This window comes from Acyrthosiphon pisum, chromosome A3 (genome assembly GCF_005508785.2).
Source record: "Acyrthosiphon pisum isolate AL4f chromosome A3, pea_aphid_22Mar2018_4r6ur, whole genome shotgun sequence".
In the NCBI taxonomy this organism is placed as follows: Eukaryota; Metazoa; Arthropoda; class Insecta; order Hemiptera; family Aphididae; genus Acyrthosiphon; species Acyrthosiphon pisum.
Window position 1 is genome coordinate 22,123,587 of NC_042496.1, and position 6,552 is coordinate 22,130,138.

Here is a 6,552-nt window from a genome sequence, read left to right on the forward strand (position 1 = left end):
GAGTAATTAGTACGGTGAGAGGAGACAAGGTATAAAGAGTGACTTCTAGTGAAATTCACAGGAACGCGGAAAGAGATAGAGGACAGAAGGTTCAGGGCATCTATTGAGCCGTTAAGGAGAGAGGTGATGAATGAGAGGTCAGCATCTACACGACGAGATGCGAGAGTAGGGATATTTAAGGAAGTTCTAACTGATAGGTAATCATGGGGTGGGTGATCAATAGTGAGTATAAAAGCGGCGTAGGAAAGGAAGCGGTTTTGGACACGCTCTAAACGTAATTAGTCCTTGGCTACATACGGGTACCATACAACTGAGCCATATTCTAAGACAGAGCGGACAAGGGAAAAATAGAGGGAGCGGAGACAAGTAGCGGACGTGAAAAGGCTAGTGTTGCGCTTTAAGAACCCCAGAATTTTTAACGCTCTACCAACAGTAACATCAATATGGTGTTCAAAAGAAAGAGAATTATTATGGTTAATATCAGAAATAGCACACACATATATATCATAATATGGCTGAATAAACTTATTTTATATTATATTAAGTATAATCGTAATGAAAATATTTTAATTTTGAATATTTAATTAAAATCATTGTAAAAATTTTTTTAAAAGTTAGAATTATTTCAATAAGCCATTATACGAACAAGAGCAGTCACTAGCCATAAAAAGTACGAAAATATGTAAATAACTAACAATTATTTTATGATAGGGTTGGAAAAAGTTTATTTGTATGTTCAAAATATAAACAGTATACATATATAACTGTAGACAATAGTCAGACAATAGTATCTCCATATATAGAATAATATATTCACTATTTGATATCTTCCTCTGGCTCACGCGCAATATGGACAAAATGCATTTACACAAAATCATTTTTCTTTTATGTTAAAGAGATCACTTGTAAATTTAAATGATATCTAAATTGTTTTTCAACAATATTTAGACAAATTGATATGTCATACCCTCAAAAATATTATGCTATATCGGGGTTTTGTGATTTTAATCTAAGATTACTCAAAAAAATAAGAAAATGTTTCTGTAAATACAGGTTTTGTCAATAAGTTGCGCGTGGGCTAGAGGAAGAAGACAGATAGTGTGTTGACAATATCTTAAAAAAAAAAGCTTTTACCAATATTTATAAATGTATAAATAGTTTAATTCCAACGGAAATAAATGAACAATGGCTAAGTATTTGACGTTTTTTTTTTTTTAAATGTATCTGTTTATAACATGATATCTACCATAAAAAAAGAATTTATGTAAATTGATGAATATTGATTACACACAGACAAAAGTTAGTGCCGTTATACTACTCATATGTATCATCTTCATCAGAATCATTTAGTTCAAGTTGAATGAAGAATGAATTTAAAACAGCCATATTTTTTGTTTCTAAGTCTTCGTCGAATCCAGCATTGAATTTGTCATCTTTTTTCCACGTTTGAAAAGCTTCTTTACTTATAACACTATCCTGATAGAGCTTATGGAACAATCTTAATACCATTCCTTGTAGAAAAACAGTGATATTAATAACAAATCTAAAAATTAAACAGTTGGTAACTTACTTTCAGGATATTCAAGTGCAGCAGACATTATTTGAATTCCGTACAGACATTGCACTTCCCTTGCACAAATTTCAGAATCTGGAAGTGGTTCAGACCAAATATAATAGATTAACAATTTCACATGACCATGAACCAAGATATCCTCATATGAATAATTTGATTCTATAAATTAAAAATTAATATTTAATAACAAGTAACTATTTTAGTATAATCGCAGAAGAAATAACTTACTCAAACGTTCAATGAAAATAGCTATAGTTAATGCTTGCATAAACTGAGGGCATTTTATTATTTCTGCACTGATATTAGACTAAATTTAAAAAAATAAAGTTATTTTATAAGAATGTTTACTATCAACATGTAAAATACAAAATACTATGTAATAATTTAAATTAGTTGGTTAATTATATTACTCACACTTATCCAACTATGCAATATATCGTGTTGTAGATTCTTATCTGCATTCTTCAGTTGATCATACATAGCAATAGATAAAAGGAATGCTCCAATTCTCTAAAATATAATATATTAAATAATAGAACAAAATATACTTATAAAATGTTTAAAAACTTACATCATTTTCAAAATATTTATTGATTTGGTTATAAGGCATAAATATGTCAAGAGGAACATATTCAGATGCCAGCCACTTCTTCTAAATCCATAATATACCACCTCGTTGCTGAAATGACAAAAATAGTAGTATTACAGATCAGACTACAAAGCATCATAATATTTAAAAGTTATAACAAAATAAATATAATAAATAATTAACAAAATGTCAGTTGATCACCAATATCAAAGATTAAATACCACTACAGATACGTAACATCAATGCAATCATTTATCGCTAAATTATATGCATTTATATTTAACTCACAAGTGCCGCATTATTGACACAAAGTGGGAATTATGAATGTTCTAGTCTCCTGCCACTAATGAATCGAATCTAAATTAAAATAATGAGAAATAAATTGGTGTTACCTATCTATTATGTTATTTAATCTATACCAATATCTGTCAAATTTAATAAGAAAATATCTAAATATTAAGCTTATATAATATGTCGTACTACAGAATACACTATGAATGTTCTGTGAATAATATTAAGAAAATTAAATTATTATGATAAATAATGTTCAACAACCTATAGTGTTTTTTAATATATAGGTTAGGTTAGGTTATAAAGAATATTACTAAAATTGTTTTATTTTTTATTTAAATATCAAATTTTGTTTGTTAGATGTTTCAATATTCATAGGAAATTGTGTATAATATGTGTATATTGATTGTTTTAGAATCCTGTAAAACGCTTGTATTAAATGTTTAAGGTTTTTCATAAACAGTAATCTTGCATACATTTTTTTTAATCATTCCAATCTTTAAGGACAGCATCGATTCTTTAAATTAAAAAAATTCATATGAATTAGAGTGTTATATACTATGAATAATTAATTACCCTCGAGTTATGGCTTCCACAGGAAGAATTTTTTTAGATAAAAGTTCTGCAAAAATGTTTCCTGCCACTGTTGTTCGTGTAATTGGACTACTATCTAAAGTTATAAGTGACATTGATTTCACAAACTCTTCATGCCTTGTGTGGATCACCGAAGTTTCATCTTCCGATAATGAACAAATTATATCCTATATAAGACAGCAAAATTAAAATTATGTTTATAATTCAAATTATAGGTACCTTATAATATGATAAATATTTTTATATTAAATACATACATCTAAATTTTGCATCTGCTCATATTCAATAAGCATGTTTTTACATTTCATATTAACTTGTTTTATGGAATCCATCCTTTTATGATACCTTTTAAAATATATTAAAAATAGTTAATAATTTATATTTATTGATTTTGTAACTTATAAATACTACATTTAAGGAGCAAGGATCAAAACAATAATTCCTACTAGTACATTTCATCCTGTATGGTACCCATTCACATCCAGTTTAGTTATTGTGCATTGTACTGCGAGACTCACAGGGGTTATTAAATGGGTTTAAGTAACTATTATTTCATTTGTTATGAATTCAAAATATAATTGCAAATCTATAATATGCAATTTACTAAAAATATATTTCTTATGTGAAATAGAATATTAAACAGTTCTTAGTTATAACCTATAGGTATTTAACATTGTTAATCATGTTAACACCATAGAATAGGTTAAAAGTAACCAATCCTATTCTTTAAAAACACTAGTAATGGGAACAATCGAGAGAAAATAATTGAGTAACTCGATTATTAGGAAAAATAATCGATTGATAAGAGTGATTACTAATAAAATGCGAGTAACTCGAGTATTATTTTATTCTGTTAATCTATGTTTACTCCACAACTATATTTAAAGTTTTTATTAACTATAACTTATTACTTATGGAAATAAACTTAAATATCATAAAAATATAGATACTACCTTTATAAATTGTCTCCAAAAAATTTAGATGACATAATATTCTTAAATAGTACTTATAATAATATGATGTAAATTGAACTAATATATTGTACTCAGATTCATTCAATAATAATAATAATAATAATAATAATATTTGCATTTAACAAAAGCAATTGTTTATTGTTTTATTTAAAAAAATATTTTGTATTTTTTCTTTGTATAATAACATATCGTCCCCGTTCATGCAAAGTACACTAAGTCCAAAAATCGACTTAGAAATTTATATTTTAACAATAATAAGAGTTATAAATTTCACAGTGCCATATTATTTACAACTACTCATTAACAGCTATTTCCCTTAAGGGAAACTCAATTAAAAAAAGAAAGAAAAAAATTTGGTTACATATGGTATACATTTAAAGTTTGAAAAAATTTCAAAAGCTGATTCATGTTTTTGGACTTGGTGTGTTTTGCATGAACGGGGACGATATTATGTAATGTGGAGTCGCATTATTAAAAATTAAAATAAATAAAAATATAAAATATTATGTAAAAATGAATTTTTACCAACCAAGTTTTTAATTTTCTATGAGTTGACTATTAATTGATTTTTAAATAATTATGTTTAGTATTTCGATTATTTTGATCGATTGAATATCTTGAATATAATAATATCTCGATAATCGAAATAATTTGATTATTCCCATTACTAAAAAAAAACACTATCATTATCTAAAGAAGATATCATTAAATCATTGTTCGATTTTGCAAAATAATATAGTGACATAATAATAATATTAATATCAATAATAATAATATATTAGCATACTTTATGCTACAAAAGTATAACCTAATATTAAAACTTTTTTATGGAAAATATCTGGCGATTTAAGTTATAGGTAAATGTATCCATTTAAAGCAGTCCTATCTATACGCAAACAATTGTAATGATTCCAAGTAAAATGGTACTGGTGCCGTGTTACTTTGCACATTACTAATTGTGACTTCTAATTTTAAAACTTTTTTAAAGTGTCTGAGTATAACGAAGGAACTCTATAATATATTTATACTTAGTACCTAATGATTAAGTGTTAATTAATAATAACCTGTTTTTAAAATATTAATATGGAAGCGCCAAAAGTTAATTTGTCTAATTTGATGGAATTTTCTTTGTATCATAACAACAAGATAACAATATAATAATAATAATATAATAGCAGGACGCTATATCTGCATGTGTTGTCTCTGTCTTACAAACACAAAACAGCAAATTGTATATTCTGAACAATCTATTTTACTCTGCCCAACAAAGCAAGTTATGAGTATTTTAAAACTTACAAACATTTAAAAATTTTGTTATGTATAATGGATATGTAGGTATAATTTTGTTCAACTAACCGTAAGCCCTCTACAAAATACCAATGGCCATAGTTTTCGATGCTAAAGTTCAATAAAAAAAAAAAATTTACAATTTAAAAATAGTATGAGACGGCTGACGTCACAAATTACACACACAATTGGTATTACTTTACACTATAAGATACTAATTGGAACAGCCGCCGTCGCCCAAGATCAACTGAACGGGTAAAACCTACTTATTTTTTTTTTTACTTGATTTAAAATGAAAATATAAAAAATCCATGAGGTTTACTAGATAATATTCTTACTTCTGAATTTAATAACAGCTGAGTCAATTCACTCTTGGGTACCAGTATTAAACACACCCGAGTTAAATCGATTATTCAGAACGTACCATTTGCCATAACAAGCATTTATAAGACGGAGACAGCTCTAGCAGATGAGCGTCCTCTTAAGAAATCAGGGCCTCTCGGAGTGGGTAGATGATTCAGGATTGATGAATATAAAATAATCATAAGTACCTAGGTAAGTATCTATATATAAGTGATGTTTTTAATCATTGACTTTAACAGTTGTTTTTACCTTATTGACCAACGACGAAATTAATACTTTAAACAATCATTTAAGTTTTAAGTACCAATTTGTTTCGACCAAGTATGAACGAAGAGCTAGAATGATGATGATTGAACGGAACGAAGTAAGAATGACAAACTCGCGGACGCGTTGTGTACTAGTGTTCGAGTGAATGGTACACTGAGGTCTGAGACGTGTGTACTTTTGCGACGCAGCGTGCGCGCGTTTGTTGACAAATGGCGGAATTTAATATAATAATATCAATCTGCCATGTACAAGACGGTGTAGTCATTGTAGTAGTCACTCGACATTCGAAATTCGACGCCCAAAAGACGGCTTATCATATTATTATAATAACGTTATCAGGTTTGTCCTTTGCCAGCAGTAGCAACCCGGACGATAGGAGGATTGGAATTTAATGTTATTATGATAGATTTCAGATTGGGATTAGAAACTTGTACAAAACAAAAGGGATGGGTACTTACGACATTTTCAGAACAATTTGTTAGGATTTATACGAATGAATTGTTTATTATATTAAATTTATTGATATTTCAACTAAGGCACTAAAGAAGTGGGTATGATCACCCGCCATTTTGCGACACAAGTTATCTAAACTACTATCTAAAATACTATTATCA

At 27.8% G+C, this 6,552-nt stretch overlaps 1 pseudogene; it reads right to left on the reverse strand.

The window, feature by feature from the left end:
* Nucleotides 1–831: 831 nt before the first annotated feature.
* Nucleotides 832–6,505, reverse strand: LOC100570253 (annotated as a pseudogene).
* Nucleotides 6,506–6,552: the final 47 nt, after the last annotated feature.